At 46.9% G+C, this 15592-nt stretch overlaps 1 protein-coding gene across 9 annotated transcripts in view; it reads right to left on the bottom strand.

Moving 5' to 3' along the window:
* Positions 1-15592, bottom strand: part of zfhx4 (zinc finger homeobox 4) — a 119512-nt gene that overhangs the window by 20411 nt on the left and 83509 nt on the right. The window lies entirely within an intron of this gene.

Here is a 15592-nt window from a genome sequence, read left to right as displayed (position 1 = left end):
TGGTCATTATGTGCCCAGTGGAGGACTCGGTCGCACAGCACAACCACCACAGAGAAATAACACACCAACAAAACTTGGACTCTGAGATTCCAAAATGGTTGAATTCATTAGTGGGGGGGGGGGGGGGCAAGCTGCCACTAATTTGCTTCTTTAGGGTCTCGGATAGTGCTCATTAAAGGGGAAAACAAGGAAAATATATACGTGTGTGTGTGTGTGTGTGTGTGTGTGTGTGTGTGTATGATAAGCTATAAAAAAGAAAAATAACCATACTTATAACTAAATCTGATGCATCATTTTTTTTTTTTTACATTACATGAATATGAACACGAATCAAACTGTACTCGGAGCTGCAGCCAAAGAACTTGATGCTGCATTATTATCATCACTATTGTGTTATAGGTTTGAAACAGGTAATGGGGTGGGGGGGAAATAATGGTAGCATTGTTAATGGCCTGAATTGAAAAAATTCACTGTGCGACAGAGTGCATGAATGCAAAGGGGGGCCCTGTGACATCACATTTGTGTGCCGTTGCGGCCTCTCGGTTCGAATGGGGAAAGCTTTGAAACACTCGACTGTCCCACACAGACACTCAAGTATACGCGGCGCACGTAAACACACGGAGTCAAGGGCCAGTGGTAATGCTGCCAGAGTCATAACCTTATAGACTTTACTGATCGCCTTCCCTCCTGTTTCTCGAGCCCTCAAATCTTTATTTACCCAACTCTCCCCTCTAGGCACCCCCGGCCCATTCTCCCTGTACCCCCCCTCTCCCCCCACCCCCCCACCCACCGCCCCCAAATTTCAGCGCGTTTAACAAGCATTCAGATCTTAACCAGATGTTGTTAATGTAGCATGTCTAAAATACTAAACATCAACCCAGCAGAATGGGGCTGCAGCTCCTGCACAACAGGGCCTGGGAATAACACACACACAAGCGCACACACACACACGCACACCCTTCACAGGCCCACATTTACACCCATGCACGGAGCGCCGCATGTATTTCATGCGGGGTTCCACAGCCCACACGCTAACATGTAAACACACGCGTTTCCATCCACACGCTCAAATCCACCCACACCCGACCGACTATTTATTGCTAAAAACGCGGCAGAGAATATTACAACAGCAAAAAAAAAAAATTGTGTTTAGTTTTCAGTGGACCGGGAGCGTCAGACAATATCATTTTTACAATTAACACACTCCCGGTGTGACTGTTGATGACGGAATACGCTGAAAAATGACTTGGAGGGTGGGAAAAAAAAAAACAAAAAACATGCTCAGATCAGCAGCTTCAAATTTGCTTTGTTGTTGTCAATTACGACTTCCTGAGACAGCAAATGCTATTTCATTTTCTCTTAAATTGCCCACTCTGCTTTTTTGCAGGCAACGAACAAAACACGTATTAGTGCTCTGAAAAAAAAAGAAAGAAAGAAAGAAAGAAAAAGCATTTGAATAAACATGACCTAGATTAAAGGCTCGCTTCCGCAGACAGAAGCCGCTGACGCTCGTTAAACGACGGGGGGAGGTTCATTTTCAGTTCCGCACGGATGAGACGGTCACGGGTATGATTTTTGAATGCCAAATACAAAAGACGGGACAACAATGTAATGCCTGGTCTGGAACAACCGTGCTTGCGCACCTTCCGTACACCTCTGCAAACATAAACACCCGCGTCTTACGCGAGCGCCATATTGCATTTCGGCAGCCTCGATCACCCGAGGCAGACGGGCAAGAAGTGTTGAGGCGGCACGACAAGCTCACCGGGAGATTTTGGCAGAATTCCTCTCCTCTATTCATTTTTATTTCCCGCTTTTTTTTTTTATCATACCTGGGCGCAATATTTATTCGCCCCCCCTCCCCGATTACAAACATCTGGTCGACAAGGCAGTCTGCACAGCAGTGGCCATCGCGCACACGCGGGCATGCACAGTGAGGTGGCACACGCAGCGGAAATATCACACACGCTCACCAGGTTGACCCCGTCGGGTCCTGGGGATGGCGCGATAGAGGGAGGAAAAGAGGGGGCGAGGGTGGGGGTTGGGGGGGGGGGTCGTGAGTACGAAACGGCACCAAAAACACACAGATGAGGGTTAATGGCGCTCCCGTCTCTGTGAGAAGAATTCCTTCTCTCCTATTAGCAGCACTTATCCGCAGACATGGCCTTGTGTCGCGGCTCTCCTCTCTCAGATAGACACACGCGCACGCACCATCATGCACGGTGAGCGTCCGATATCGATAAATGATTCTAATGAAGAAAGGGGCTGTTTCTCGGCATACCTGCCCGACTCTATCAGCCCGACAAGATCTGGCCTTCTCTCTCTTCATCCATCCATCCATCCATCTATCTATCCATCCACTTTTGATCTTTTCACACAGCCATCCATCCACATATATCCTATTTGTCCCTCCATTTATTCCTCCTATCTGAACATCCATCCCTACATCGGTTAACAGCCCTACCAGCAAGGCAGATATCGTTTATAATTGCCCGGAGTGGCCCTTGTCATGCAGCCGGGGTTTATTTCTTCTTCTCAGACCAAATACCAGGCCAAGAAGGGGAAAATCTAATTGAAATTTTAAATAAAATAAAAAGGGCGGCCCGGTAGTCCAGTGGTTAGCACGTTGGCTTCACAGTGCGGAGGTACCGGGTTCGATTCCAGCTCCGGCCTCCCTGTGTGGAGTTTGCATGTTCTCCCCGGGCCTGCGTGGGTTTTCTCCGGGTGCTCCGGTTTCCTCCCACATTCCAAAAATATGCGTGGCAGGCTGATTGAAGACATTAAATTGTCCCTAGGTGTGATTGTGAGCGAGGATGGTTGTTTGTCTCTGTGTGCCCTGTGATTGGCTGGCAACCGATTCAGGGTGTCCCCCGCCTACTGCCCGGAGATGGCTGGGATGAGCTCCAGCACCCCCCGCGACCCTAGTGAGGATCAAGCGGTATGGAAGATGAATGAATGAATGAATGAATAAAATAAAAAAAGCCAAGCTTTCAAATGGGCCGGTGATGGCAGGAGACAAATAGATTTTGTTGGGAAAAGATGCCTCATTGTTTAAGCGATAGAGAAGCTCTGCTTTCAGAGCTTTGCCAGACAACAATTTAATGATGTGTGAGAGTCAGACAAAAAGTATGTAATTGCGAGAGTGATAAATGGAAGTCACATTGAAAAAGAATGCATTCATGTCATGGCAACATTCCTTCATGATGGGCGCTACCATTTAACAATTTCATACTCATGTGACATGTCACTTCCCCTTATAGAGGGGGGGGGGGCGAAAAATGTCTTGTGTGCTCTTTTAGTGCAGTGTGACTTTTCAAACATATCTCCGGGCAGAAATATTCATTAGGTTGCTCAGAAAACTAAAATGACCACATGGAACCTGTAATGCACATGTGGCATCCTGCAAAACACACACACACACACACACACACACACGCAAAGACAGAGAGTGGGGGCAAACGCCCCGGAGATGGTATTCCCAGATGCTTATAAAGTCAGAGTGTTGGCTTTCCTTCGACCGTCTCAAAAACATGCAAAAAATGTCCATTTCATTACTAGCTAAACAATGTCATATGGGCCCCCACCGGCCCTAATAGAGGCAGACAAAGACAGAGCAGCACACATATGCTTCGAATAAATCAGATTAACCGGGGGAGCGGGGGCCGAGGAGGGGAGGAGAAGGAGGGAGCGAAAGAGGGGAAGAAAGGGAGACGCCGCCAGACACTTCGAGGATTGACAATATTCCCATTTCTTGCTACCTCTCTCCCCTTCACCCGCAACCCTGACTTTCCTTTCCTACTCACCCCCCCACCCCCGCCCCTCTTCCCGCCTCCTTCCAGCGGGATCTGTTTTAGATTTGAGCCAGAGCTTCAGCAATATCTCTCCCTTATCTCTGCTAGCCGTCAGAAAACAGAAAGCTCCGTGTTTCCATGCATTAGACTCCCAGTTCCTGACATGCCACTTGAAAATCCCCACAGCGCCTCAAAATGGCGCAGCGAAAAAGTGCGACGCGATGATTTCATCAAACCAAAGGCAGGTTAGCATCCCAGATGACTTTTTTTTTTTTGCTTTGGTCAGATCGGGGAATGCGGTGACATTATCTACTATTGCGACGACTCTTATTATTATAAGAGCATATTCTGAGAATAAAGCAGCTCAAACATAAATGACTTCCGGGCAAAAATAACAAAAAATATTGTTCTTCATAGAAACTTGTCAGTTTTGTTGCCGCCCTTCATTATTATGACACATGTATCTTTCACAGATGTTTTTTTTTTCTTCACAGTTTCATAATAATAAATTCAACGATGTTGTGGGAACAAATGCCACTTGAACATCCTACAAATTAGATTTTAGTTTTTTTTCCGTCTCGACCAGCATCCTAATAATTACAATCACAATTTGAGAGCTTACAAGACGCGCTGTTCTTGATTTCCCTCCAATTTGCACTTTCGATGACAGGACATGGAATTATTGACACCCACTGAAGTTTGAACAAAAACGTGGGAAAACTAGTGGTGGGGGTGGGGGTGTACACGTTCCAAAAAAAAAAAAATCTATATTCAAATGACTCTTTCTATTGATTCAGAATTAAGTCTTAATTACAAGTGGGCTTGGAGATTCAAACGAAGCCGTCACGATTGCGGCAAAGGAGATCGGAGAGCGTTATTGATACACTTGAACAGCGGTGGTCGCCCAGACATTGATTCAGACATTTTGCTGTGCCTTTGGCATGCTTGGAAGATTTAAATGAACAGGCAATTGAAGAAATAAACGCACACACACACACACTTAAGCAAACCACACAGGATAATTAACCTTCATTGGGGAAAAGTCAGAGCTGGCTTATCCGCAAACTGAACTGTGTGTGTATGTGTGTGTGTGTGTGTGTGCCTGCGCACGTGCCCATCAGGTGTAATTACATTATTAGGTGAGGAGCTGATTAACTTCGGGTGGTGATGCAGGAGGGGAAAAATAAATAGGTTGTGATTTGTGTGCGTGCATGCGTGTGTGTGTGTGTATCCGGGTGCCCATTTATTGGTGGCCCAGGTGCTCGTGGCGTCTTTTAGCGGCAGTGGCAGTGTACGTCCCCACGAGGCTAATCAGGGTATCTGATACCTTTTGTTTTGGGAGCTCATTGATGGATGAAATCTTTATCTGCGCTATTGATCAGGGAAGGGTTGCGCGGGTCCCTAAACCGTCTGTCTCGCAGCCAGCCTGCTCCGGCTCTAACAAGATTGCCGGGGCCGAGTATATCAGTTAACATTTAATCAATGGCAGCTTAAGACACTGGGGCACTCGGAGAGAGGCCCGCCGCTTCGAGCCTTCTGCCCCAAACCATTACCTGGGATTGAAGGGAAGACACGTGTGTGTGTGTGTGTGTGTCTGTGTGTGTGTGTGAGTTACGTGGGGGTCTGGAAGATAATGACAGTGGATTGGGACGGGTAGCTCACATGTCTTAGGAGGACATCGGTGAATGTTAGTGCATCCGTGTTCACGTGAGAGCCGAGTTGTCAATAGATGTTCGCATGTCCGAAAAGAAGGGCGGCACGGTGTCTCGACTGTTTAGCACGTCCGCCTCGACGCGTAGAGGTAACAGGGTTCGATTCCGGAATCCCTTAGTGGGATTGCGAGCGTGAATATTTGTCTCTGTGTGATTTAATGTGGTGGCCCGGTAGTCCAGTGGTTAGCACGTGGGCTTCACAGTGCAGAGGTACCGGGTTCGATTCCAGCTCCGGCCTCCCTGTGTGGAGTTTGCATGTTCTCCCCGGGTCTGCGTGGGTTTTCTCCGGGTGCTCCGGTTTCCTCCCACATTCCAAAAACATGCATAGCAGGCTGATTGGATGCTCTAAATTGTCCCTAGGTGTAAGTGTGAATGGTTTTTCGTCTCTGTGTGCCCTGCGATTGGCTGGCAACCGATTCAGGGTGTCCCCCGCCTACTGCCCGAAGACAGCTGGGATAGGCTCCAGCACCCCCCGCGACCCTAGTGAGGATCAAGCGGCTCGGAAGACGAATGAATGAATGAATGAATGATTTAATGTCACATTTAAATAAAGTTATCAGCAGGATATCACCTTAGTTGGACATGAAACGAAACGCCCTGACATCAATGACCTTCGTCGGCATTCATCGATGGACTACGTCCGCATCAAATCACAATTTTAAAGACTTACACTAAGATTCTATACATTGTCTTGTATTGTGTGTGTGTGTGTGTGTGTTTGGGCTGGTTTGACGGGGAAGCCCCTCGTTTTATCCAAAGCCTGGGAGAATCCCACCACTGAAAATCAATGTTTGTGAGAGCGGACTCTGTGAGGTTTTGTGTGCGTGTGTGTGTGTGTGTGAAGGTTTTGTAAGACAAATCTCTTCAGCACGCATCGCTTTAGTGCTATTGAACCAAGCTTCGATCACTCGGCTGCTGTGAATAATGCAAGGGAGGCGACCTGCTCATTTACCGCACAGGACTCTGGCGTGTGTGTGCGCGTGTGACAACATGGTCCCCTTTTTCTCCTCCTCGCAAATGCAACACGGCAATTCCATGACATTCGTCCACTTGGCCTTCTTAATCTCGTGTCAGATACAGGAACTCCCACATTGATGTTGTGTCATCGGTTGCGTGGGCCACATATATGTGCGCGTGTACGCTCGGAGGCTCCCGCGGTAGACGGCGAGAGCTTAACTGAAGCGGACAGCTCCGTGGCCCGAACTTTGACACAACCTGAGTCATTCTTACATCTCGCTGCCACAGAGTCGAATATCGTCATTAAAAAAAAAAAAAAAGGACAATTATAAACGAGCGAGAGGGGGAAGTCTTCATGTCCTCAGGTATGTGAAGCGTAGATATTACTCCACAGGATGCTACTGAGTAATTATTCTGATTACAAACGATGAGAGTCGTCAAACCATAATAGTTTAATAGTGTCCTATAGTTGATGTGGCCCGGGAGGGGGGGGTGGGGGGGGGACAACGGACGCACAGATGATTAATGCCCCGCCGTCTACAAACAGAATCTTCTCTTTGGCCGTCCCTGTCATCATCTTGTGAGGCAATTAAAGAAAACATGACTTCCGTTTTCCTCTCATCCTCATGTTTCCTCCCATATACGCTTTCTTCTTCTTCTTCTTTTTATTTTCTTTTTTTGTAAGTAGAGAGGGCGGCCATTGCTCTTGCCCTCTCCCACTTGGCTTGCTCTTACTCCCTTCCCATTCGACTCCAAACAGGCTTTCAATTTCATCATGCTGATTGTCTCATTGCCGACTCCATGCATGTCTAACGCTAGCTGGCACTCTCGGGACTGGCCTCTTTGACTCCCGCATGATTCTGTTGTGTGTCGCGTGCATGTGTGTGTGTGTGAGTGTGTGTGTGTGAGCGCGCGCAAGGGTGATGAGGGTGCAAAATGCCTATTACGTTGAGAGTGCGGTCCCGCTTACACTGGAGAGAATTCTCTGGTGCCTAAAGAGCAGAAAATTGCAATGCTCCTCTTCCTCACTCCCCATTAACTTGTGTTTGGAAACAAAGGCCCGACCAAGTTGTGTGTGTGTGTGTGTGTGTGTGTGTGTGTGTGTGTGTGTGTGTGTGTTTCCCGGGCAAAATCTTAGCACTGGGTTTAAGTGCGGCATGCTCCCGTGTAGGGCTGAGAATTGCACAGTCACTTGCGATCCAAAATTAGGAGGATCAAATTGATCTCAGCTAATAGCTCGAATATACGGTACGTCAGGCGTGTCCAAACTAGCGACCCGGAGGCCATTTTTAGAAAAAACTAAAAAATGACATTTGACATGCGCTGCGCGATGAGTTAAAAAAGGTGAAGTAGGCAGAGTGAGAAAGGACTGTAGAAGTTTTTTGTGATTTTCAAAGAGACAAATAAACCATCCATGAAAAAAACGGGGGGGGGGGGGTCCACTTTCTGCTCTATGACTGATTGATGAACGCATCACTTGAATGATCCTCAACCATGTGAAAAATGGTCACTTACAGTTTTTTTTTTTTTTTCTGAAAGTGGAAATGGGATTCGGCTGCTGTAAAGTGCAGAGCTGGATCTTTTTTGTGAGATACCCCAAAAGCTGCTCTATCAATACAATACCGCCAAAGATTATTCATGCAAAATATCCTGTTATTTTGTCCCAACCCAAATCCGTTCTTTATTGACGTGTCAATCCTATTCATTTTTCAGTTCCGTGTATGTGACTGTAAATAAAATGCTTCCTCTTTGGGGTTCCTAACTTCTGTCCTTTGTTATAAGAGAGAAAACAAGGAGATGTCATCTTATGAAGAACTCGGAGATGAATCCAAGGAGACATATTTGTTTAATTTGCACAAAGACATCCGACATCAAAGTCGAGACCCCGGGATCATTCTGTGGATTTATCTTTTTTTTTTCTCTCCTTCCCTTTTCTATCCCAGCATCCTTTTCAGATTCGGTGTCACGTTCTTTTCTGTCTCTCTCTATTTCTACAGTGTTATTAGTCTATGATAAAAGCAGAAAGGGATGTCATGACACGGGACCCCCGGTAAGCATTAGGAGGTGGGAAAGAGAAAACGAAAGAGAATGAAGCAGAGGGTGTAGGGGGTGGGGGGGGGGGTTGCATAGATGAAAGAGATTTTGTCTGGAAATGATTGCTCACAAGGCATTGATTCTGAGCTTTAATCTCACATCGGGCGCTCAAATTTCCTATTAGGGAGATGAAGGAGAGAGTGTGAGAGAGAGAGAGAGAGAGAGAGAGAGAGAAGGGGCTAAGGGTTGTCATCACATACTGTTGGTAGGAGGTGAACCTTAGCAGGACAAAAAAAAAACAAAAAACGTACATTTTCCTTATTCTAGACACACTTTCTTGGCCAAAATGCAATTATTTTTTTTTCAACACTACATTTCAACAAGCGAAAATTGAAGACTGACACACGCATTCAACAAGTCATTGACAGGGGCTATTGCTGCAAAGCTTCCTCCAGTTAGCGACGATTAGCCTGAGCTATTGGTAATCAATAGCCTCTATCAATTCCATGCCTCCCGCTGATGGATGAGGTGAAGCAAAGAGAGGAGAGCGAAGAAGGGGGGCAGGGAGATAGAAATTCTTTCTGACAATACCAACTTATCATGTGGGTGTGCGCGCGTGTGCATGTGTGTGTGTGTGTATGTGTGTGTGCGTGTGTCAGCCGCCTCCGATGTCCATCTGCGAATTGTATCATCGCCGTCTCAGATTAGCGGCTGCTTGGACCAAGCCCGAGCATTGCCTGGTTACCGCGGCTCCGGTCCCACACGGGCCCCCTCCCATCACCTGATTGTTTGTCTTAATGCTGTGTGACACAGCCCATTGTTTTGTCCATCTGTGGTTAAGAGTCAATGGACAGAGGGTGTATGAAGGGGATCAGGGGGAGAAAAGAATGGAGGTGAAGGAGGATGAAATCAAGACGAGCAGGGGCTAAAAAAAAAAAATGGAGGGGGTAAGGAGGGGGAAAAACAAGCTGAAACAAAATCCAACGAAGGAGACTCCAAGTGAAGGAAAAGAGTCTGAAAGATGCATTCTTCATCAAAAGGGACTTGATATTCAACACTGTCAGAACCAGGGGCTACGGGGGTCCATCTGGACTTTCCGTAAAGGGAGGCCTTTTGTGACCTCACAGACGTATGAAACACCCCCCTTCAAGAAACTCAAGTCATATTTAGTATGCGTCCTCAGCCCTACGGCTTTAGATTGTAAATAAGGCTAATGGGGTGTTGGTCAGCGATGCTAATTCAGATAATCAGTGCAATTTTTGTCAATTATAACTGTCAGTGTGGCAGGACACAGAATCTTTGGCGGAAAACATGAGGGAACAATTTAGCCCGGGTAATAGCCCCTTCGCCGTAGAGCTGCCTCCACTCGAAGAAAAACAATCAGGCCGCTCTTTGACCGCGCACCCCCCCGCTCACCCCTCTCCGACACACCATTTCAAAAATAGTTTATGGTGAAAGAGCCTCATTTCTTCAGTCAGGCTCTCTACAGTGTGTGCGCATAGAAACCACACAGTAATTATCATTTGCTGGCGTGGAATTATTCAAAAAAGTGACCACACTGCTTTAGAAGGCTTGCTTTGAGGGAATTTAGGGCTAAAGAACTGCTTGCCCAAAATATATTAATAAGACATCAATTCTGCATTTTCATTGTGGCTTGTTGGCTCATCATTTAAATGGATTAGCTACATTCTAGGGCAGAGTTGGATCCAAAAAAAAAAAATTGAACAACGTGGGCAAGCTGCATAGCAGCATCGCATCTCCTCAGGTGACAAAGGTCAAAACACCTCAGCCACAAACAATGCAATTTCCAGTGAGACGTCGAGACTCAGTTGCGCTGCAATCTGATTGGCTGCCGTGCCACCGGAGCGATGTGACGCACATGGCGTGTGTCCTCACTTAGTCTCAGACTCAGAGTGTGAATCATGACGCACCGCTCTAAGCTCGTCTGCCGCCATTTTGGCTTGGCGCTCATGTACGAACGGACCGAATGTAATGCAGACATACCGAAACTGTCAAATGGTTTGGATGGTTTTCCAAAACCGTGTATGTATGTATATGTATATGTGTGTGTGTGTGTATATATATATATATATATATATATATATATATAGGGCGGCCCGGTAGTCCAGTGGTTAGCACGTCGGCTTCACAGTGCAGAGGTACCGGGTTCGATTCCAGCTCCGGCCTCCCTGTGTGGAGCTTGCATGTTCTCCCCGGGCCTGCGTGGGTTTTCTCCGGGTGCTCCGGTTTCCTCCCACATTCCAAAAATATGCATGGCAGGTTGATTGAACACTCTAAATTGTCCCTAGGTGTGAGTGTGAGTGCGAATGGTTGTTCGTCTCTGTGTGCCCTGCGATTGGCTGGCAACCGATTCAGGGTGTCCCCCGCCAACTGCCCGGAGACAGCTGGGATAGGCTCCAGCTATGTATATATAATATCGAGGTGTTCATATTGGGATGTGTGTCGTCCTTTTATTGTTTCGCGACAACAATAACAAACACATTGTGAAGTCTAATATTGCTGAGGCAATGTCAGATTGTGCATGTGTACCAAACGTTGTGGCTGGTCGACCAACCAAATAGAAGAACGTAAGTCAATCTGGTTGTTATTTGGCCTCCTTTGCAAAGCAAAGGAGGTGCATGTGCCAGTGTGAGCGCCCGCGTGCGTTGCATCCAGTTTCTCGCTCCTCCGACCATCCGTGAATGTTTATGTGATGGCCGCAAATTACGGAGACAAACCCTGGAAATAGACTTCTGTCTGAAGAGGGACTTTCATGAAAATAAAAGAGAACCACTGGAATGGCAAAACCAGCCCCACCAGGCAGGGAAAAAAAAAGAGATAAAGGAGTCAAAGCGATCGAGACAAACCAAAAATGTCTCAAAGACATCTTGATGTCATCACACACACAGAAAATGATCTATTTTCCATCACACGCGCGCACGCACACACATCGCTTGGCGAAGTGAGGATTCATCAAGCAAAGAGCTCCTCATGCAAGTCCACATCTCCATCCATTCACACGCACGCCGATGGATAATAAGTGTCCATTAGGCTCATTTTAGCCTACAGCTGCTACCAAAGCGGTTAGCACAGCGATAATAATTTGACGCGGAGCAAACGTGTCCCACAGCCTTATCGCTCAACAGAAAACAAAAGGACTCTCGTGGTGTACACACACAAAGGCGCACACACACGTATACATTAAAGCATTTTCGTTCTCTAAGTTAGAAGGAGCCTTTTGTTTAAAAGGGGGACTCAGACAAAGAAGGTCTTCTGCCTCCCTGTTTCATGCATGTTGTGTGGTGGCGGGGGTGTGCAGTGCGAGGTGGGGGAGGTCGAGGCTATGGATGACAGGACTGCCTCTCACAAGTAATTACCTCCATGAGATCCCATCCACCATCCTTTTTCCTTTTTTTTTTAATGGTGGACAGAGGCAAGAAGAAGAAAAGAAGAAACAAGTATGCAGGGCGAAGAAAAGAGTGCCCTTGTGTTTCTGCTTGATCTGACTTATGAGGAGCTTTACACATGATGGTCACACGGCTGGCTAATGGGTGACGACGCACACTCGCACGCACACACGTTTTCTCGAGACGGACCGGCAAAACAGTCGGAGCAAAATCCCTTCACTTCGGAGAGTCTGCTAAAATTTTTAGCTAAGATTTGCTAAGATTTTGGATGGCCCTCAAAGCCATAATGGTCTCCAAAGTCCTGACACGCCGAGAGGCAATTCATACCAGCTAATTCTTACGATGCAAACTAACTTTTTGGAATCAACTCAATTATCTGTGAAACTCGTAATTGTCCACACACAAGCGCAATTTATCACAGGGATACTGACACAGTGGGCGTTTTGTCTTTGAGGGAAAGCACTGGAGAATCACGGGAGGGTGGAGTCACCGAAAAGGAAATTTGGTCAACATGTCCGGAATCAACTATGCGCCTCCCAACGTTCTGAACTCCTCATTCCATGCCAATGATCAGCGTAAATTTATTGTTTACATGTTTTTTTTAATCCCAATATATCGATGACCAAAGGGTAATCAAAAAAAAAAAACACTCCATGAAAATGATTCTTGGTACCATTAAACCAATCAAATGAGACGAAGGGTCACGGTAACAAAGCAAGAGAGATTGTTGCTTGCGTACGCTTGTCAAAACACCTCCCGCCTTATGTTACGGCTCCGCGGCGCTGTAGCCTTAATTAGGCTATAAAATCAGCACCCAAATTGTTTAATGAAAGCCATTCACATGTACATAAAGTCTGCAGCATTAGAACCCTTATTCCCCAATGGGCCTGTAATTATCTGGCTGGGCGCCAGGTCCCGGCTTTAAGAGAAAGATACCGGTCAGCACTTAAATTAATCTTTTTCATACCGCTCTCTAATGAAGCGAAAGTGCTCGAGTCAGGAATTGTAGCCCCAGAAAAATAATAGCATGCACGCACATATCCAGACCAATGCAGGCTCTACTGGCTGAAATCAGGGGCGAGGGCCCATTCGCCCCCCCCCAATCTCAAGTCTTCATCTTTTCGAGACTTGCTGGGGAATTCTATGCTTTTACCTTTGGTTTGGTGGAGGGGCACAAAGAAAAGTCACTAAAAGAATGGAGCACTTGCAAGGCTCACCCCTATTGAACAATCTACTTTATCGAATATATATAATAGTAATTTGACTAACTCCAGGATGGCACGGAGAGTGACTGGTTAGCACGTTGGCCTCACAGTGCAGTTGTACAGGGTTCGATTCTGGCTCTGGGCTTCCTGTGTGGACGATCAGAGAGTGGCTGCCTTTCCAGCAGCTCCTATATTTTGTTGTTCTACTTCTTACTTTCATAACTTTGCTGCTGTGAATCGGGAATTTCTCCATTGTGAGACTAATAAAGGTTTTCTTATCTTATCAAAGGATTAGGCTTTGGTTGGCGAAAATGTCGACAATCAATCCTGTGTTCTTCCATCACGGTTTGGTTTGGGGCCGCCACAAAAAAGGACAAAATCCGACTTCAACGGACAGTTAGGACGGCAGAAAAAATCGTTGGCACCGCCCTACCCACTCTTGAGGACTTGCACACTGCAAGAATCAAGACAAGGGCACGGAAAATCCTCCTGGACCCCCCGCACCCTGCCCACCACCTTTTTCAGCCACTCCCCTCAGGCAGACGCTACAGATCCATGCGCACCAAATCCAGTAGACACTTAAACAGCTTCTTCCCTCTAGCCATTAACTCCTTAAACAGTCACTGACATAGTCACTCTTCTTGCACCACAAAATGGTACTACAAAACTACTGGTTACTCTAAAATGGTTCATTTAAGGTTCAATGTTTTTGTTGTTTACGATGATACTAGTGCAGCGTGTTATACCGGAGACAAATTCCTTGTGTGTTCTACATACTTGGCCAATAAAGATGATTCTGATTCTGACACTGTCAAAAAATACCCTTCACATATCTGCCATGCAGCCTGCTCACTTAAAATCTCTAGCATGGTCAAAAAATAAAAATAAAAATCATATGGGCGAAGGGGAGGTGGTGGTGAGGTTGAAGGTTGAAGGTTGAAGCCAAAGAAGTGGTTTGGACGTTGCAAGCTTCCGCTGAAGCATTGCCGTTTCCCTCGGAAATTCCCCATCGGGAGTCAAATCCAGCACATGAAAGGACGGACGGCAGCGGTGACAAATAAATTGGAGGAGTAGAGCGTTTGAATTAGGTGCAGCGGTCGAACGTTTTTATTTTTGTTATCTGGTTGTGCTCGCATCGACTTAAATGTAGCGGGGGAGAGCGAAACATAATAAGCGGGACCCAAAAACAAAAAAAAAAAGGAGGCAGATTGTGAGATGCAATGAGGAAGTGGCGTCCAAGTGTGCGGCAGGCAGCAGCTCAGAATCTTGCAGAAATGTGATATGTGTGTGATTAAAATCCAAGTTACACCAGGAATGAGTGTCCATGTCAGGGTGGGGAGTGCGCGGTCAAGACAGGGACACTTTGGGAAGCACGCGCTCACACACTCGGACGCCAGGCCAAATGCGATGCCGGCCGGCATGCTTTTCAAAGCGTGTTACCTTCCTCCCCCCCAAGCCCCGCCCCGCTCCTTCAGGTCAAGCAAAGCAAAAACAAGTTAAGCGCTCATTTTCTCCCGACAGCATTAACATAAGGATGACGAAATAATGGACCCCGACTTTTCTGGTTTAAATTACACCACGAGACCCCACTCTCCTCCTCCTCTGCTCCGCGTACACCCTCACCAACCATCAACCCCCCCCCCCCACTCAAAGAAAAACGATTAATCTTTCTTCTCTTTTTTTTTTTTTTTTTTCGCTCTCTGAATGTTTTACAGTTCTGTTACACTTATTAGCTGCTGGCAGGACGGAGACCCTTAAATGAAAGCCAAATTGCTTTGGTCATGAGAAAGGAAATGAAAGCTCACTCCAGGGAGAGGCTGCAGAAAAACGTATGTGTGTGTGTGTGTGTGTGTACAGGCTGCGAGATCCTCCCAAGGTGAAATTTCATAAGCTGCTCGCCTGCCTGGGATGTCCCTGTGCATGCAGTTTGTATGTGTGTGTGTGTGTGTGTGTGTGTGTTTGTGTTTGTGGGAGATATAAGCGCAGCAGCCTAATAGGAACAGTATGCTCATTTTGGAGAGATTAGGAAGGAAAGGACGGCTCTGTATCGGGAGACGTGATGTGGATAGGAAGGCCAAAGGCGAGAGGAGTGGATGGGGGGTGGGGGGGGGGGGGGGATTTGACAGCATGTAGAGGGAGTGGTGCAAGAAAGAAGAGATAGCAGGACTGTTAAGGAGGAAAGTGAGGTGGATGTAATTACAGCCAAGGACAATCACAGCGGAAAAAAATTATATATACAAGACAAGTTCCTGCGTGGGTTTTCTCCGGGTGCTCCGGTTTCCTCCCACATTCCAAAAACATGCGTGGCAGGCTGATTGAACACTCTAAATTGTCCCTAGGTGTGAGTGTGAGCGTGGACGGTTGTTTGTCTATGTGTGCCCTGCGATTGGCTGGCAACCAATTCAGGGTGTCCCCCGCCTACTGCCCGGAGACGGCTGGGATGGGCTCCAGCACCCCCCGTGACCCTAGTGAGGATCAAGCGGTAC

This window comes from Hippocampus zosterae, chromosome 20, assembly GCF_025434085.1.
Source record: "Hippocampus zosterae strain Florida chromosome 20, ASM2543408v3, whole genome shotgun sequence".
Classification (NCBI taxonomy): Eukaryota; Metazoa; Chordata; class Actinopteri; order Syngnathiformes; family Syngnathidae; genus Hippocampus; species Hippocampus zosterae.
This window is presented reverse-complemented; position numbering and strand designations above follow the sequence as displayed.